At 43.8% G+C, this 3,405-nt stretch overlaps 1 pseudogene; it reads left to right on the forward strand.

The window, feature by feature from the left end:
- The first annotated feature begins 1,119 nt into the window (after window positions 1-1,119).
- LOC147449656 (uncharacterized) lies at window positions 1,120-1,717 on the forward strand (annotated as a pseudogene).
- Window positions 1,718-3,405: the final 1,688 nt, after the last annotated feature.

The following is a 3,405-nucleotide window of genomic DNA, read 5'->3' on the forward strand; positions in this document are numbered from 1 at the left end:
TTATTAACTTTTGACCTAAAATGATAACTTTTTTCAACTTTTTTCCTAAATAGCCTTTTTATGATCTCTTTTGAGCCTATGAATCAAGTTGAAACTTAATTTGGACAAGATTCATCAAGTCAAACTCAATTTCTCAACATTCAGTTAGATTTCAGTTTCTACCAAGTTTTTGGCATGTTTTGTGATCAAAATCTTTTGTGCCTTTATAACAAAAGTTGTTTGTACACATGTAATGAATCACTGGTATCAATCATGATCACTTTTGAGCCAAAAGTTCATAATCGCGATTATTAACTTTTGACTTAAAATGACAACTTTTTTTTAGCTTTTTCCCTAAACAACCTTTTTATGATCTCTTTTGAGCCTATGAATCAAGTTAAAACTTAATTTGGACAAGATTCATCAAGTCAGACTCAATTTCTAGTCAGACTCAATTTCTCGACATTCACTCAAAATTCAGTTTTTAGCAAGTTTTTGGCCTGTTTTGTGATCCAAACTCTATGAGCCTTCACAAAAGATGCGGGATGCATGTCTAACCTCACCATCCTATCTTATTGTAGTATTAGTGAGAATCACGATTAATTTGTCAAACCATGGGACGAAACTGATTCGACTAGTGCATAGAGGCTACAAGAGGTTGTCAATCTCTTGGAAACCAACTAACAACTCGCATCTAACTCACGCTACACTCAAGTGACCGAAATCACCAAATGTCAGGACACGGGTCCTACGGGCAGGGCCCTACCCTAAAGGGGGGTCACGGACCCCGGCCACGGGCGAGCTCGCGGTGTGGACAGGGGATCCTAGGGCTAAGAGCCTATAAGTATGGGCGGTTGGGTGGAGGATCCAGGTCTCTAGCTCCCAGGGTTTTTACATTGGTATCAGAGCAAGGTGGAGAGGAGGGGGCAGCAGGGAGCTATTGAGGAGGGAAGCATGGAGTTCAAATAAGCATGGCGTTCTTTCCAGAAGCATGGCAATCTCTCTCTCTCTCTCTCTCTCTCTCTCTCTCTCATTCTTGTGATCGGAGATCTACATAGAGCTCGAGGCCGAACTCCACGTGGGACAGACCGCTTCTATGCACAAAGTCGCGATGTTCGACATGCACGAAATCGGACCTGCATGATTTCTGCAGCTTCGCCCTGGCCTGAGGGGGGTTTTTCGTCACATGATGGAGGTGGCTGGAGCAGCGCATGGATCGGCATGTTGGAGTTTTTCCCTGCGCAGTTTATTCTGCCGCCATCGCTGAAGGTTGTTTATTTTTTACTTCGTTTAGGGGTTGGCCATAGTGTGGGTGCCTAGGGTGCCCATGGGGCACTTCTAGGGCCTTGTCCCACACATGGGGTGCCCAAGGGGTCCCGGAGAAGCCGGGCCACCCAAGGTTGCATGCAACAATTGCAGGAGCTATGGCTGCATGCAATGTTCCGTAAGGGCCATTCACGGACTAACTGACCGGCTTGCTATGATGCACGAGTGTCTCGAAGAGCGGCAACGGTGGTTTTTCCAAGGCATGAATGCAGAAGTGCTAGGGAAGCAAGGCTTCCAGTTCACCATGAGGCTATGGAAACACGGTTTCTACCTTTGCCATGGATTTCCAATCGAATGCTTGACATCACTAGTGGACGCCGATTCGAGGCTCTTTAGCGCTTTGATGGAAGCTATACACCACCATGATACGAAAAGCATGGCATGCGTGCTCATGCATCATGCAGGAGTTTGAAAACATAGCAAGTCGATTCGTGTGATTCAGCACATACGCACTAAATTTTGTGGCATATTTTGTTTGCACACCATTAATGTTTCGGTTGAAGATAAAAATCAAGCATGGCTTGAATACACCACTCCAGAGTTAACCCTTGAGACTTTTTATCATGCATGGAATGTATATACTTACAAGGCTTTCATTTTTGTCCTACTAGCATTTGGAGTATGCTAGGAGCATATTCATTAGGGAAATTTTTACAACTGTATGGTATGACCATTTCATGGAGGTGCATAGGACGATTTCTCGTTACAGTGCGGCAAGTATAGGCAAGGCCTATAGTTTGTCATGCAAATTTCTTTCTCGCCTATTTTTCATTGGCACAACAAACAAAAGTGCTCGGCAGGGCCGACCATTTATCACAGCCTGCAACACAGATAGGAGTCTCTTTGCTTTCAATAATCCAGTTTTTCCGGTATGCATATAAGTATTTTTCTACTCTTCAATAAAAAGTACAGCTGGACAAGGTCCATTGTCTATGTATGATCGACACAATGGACTCTCTTCACGATGACATCTGTCGTCAATAGCATGTGTTGGCAATGAGGCCAAACATAGTTATCTGAAGCATGGCTTCTCCTGAGTACCTTAAGGCAGGGCCAAGGTCCGGTTTTTAAGTATATCAAAGTGACACGCTTGGCCTATTACTGGATTTGTTGAGGGAAGCAAGTTGCTCGGCATGGCTGACTCCTTGTCACTGTTTCTACAAGCCGACATAGGATGCTTGCCACACAATACTGGTTAATTTCACTTGAAATTGCTCGACAAGGTAGAATATTTTTTTCATGCTATTGGCAGCCACATCAGTTGGCCAGTAGCACTACGTCCCGATTTAGGTGAAGCAAGGCTTCTCTTTATGCATCTTGCATAGAGACTCCCCACGTTTGGCATATGCTATGAGCATACAAACTGGGGACGGATTTGGCAAAATGTTTGCAGATTCTTTCATTCCGTATACGAAGGATGTATATGATACAAGAGGGCGAATATACATATGCGACAACTCTCTCTCGCACGGCAGATTTGGCTATGAACCACCTTTACGCGAGCTTTTCCTTTGGAATTTCATGACAACTGGTTGCAGCAACAACTACCAGGTTAGCCAAGTTTAAGTTTTTCTTGTTTTTTTTTTTCCATGTTTACACTTTACTTGGCAATTGCTGTCATTGTGCAAAGCAAAGTGCTTTGGCAATTTTACATGAAGCACGGCTTCTCCCTTGTGCCGAGATACTGCCATTGATTTGGAATCAAGGGCTTTCACACACAAGTTTGGGAAACTGGCAAAATAGGGAATGTCAGCTCACAGAATCCCTACCAGTTTATTCTGTGCAAGGCACTTATGGTTTTGGTTCTCACGCTTGAGACCGTTATAGTAGCCAAGGGCTTACATTTTTGCATGCAAGGCATACTAAGCAGGTGGCATGGATTCCACCACTTTACGCATTATGCTTCCGTTATCACACTCGCAACTCTAGGACAGACTAAGTGATGGATTGTTGAACCTGATGGTTGGTTGCTATCAACACCCAACAACAATAAAAGGAACCTAAATCTAGGAACCTAGGTCATGAAATTGCAAAGGAAAAGCTCGCGTAAAGGTGGTTCATAGCCAAATTTGCCGTGTGAGAGAGAGTTGTCGCATATGT

The sequence above is a fragment of the Adiantum capillus-veneris genome, chromosome 10 (assembly GCF_014529385.1).
Source record: "Adiantum capillus-veneris isolate H3 chromosome 10, ASM1452938v2, whole genome shotgun sequence".
Taxonomy (NCBI): domain Eukaryota; kingdom Viridiplantae; phylum Streptophyta; class Polypodiopsida; order Polypodiales; family Pteridaceae; genus Adiantum; species Adiantum capillus-veneris.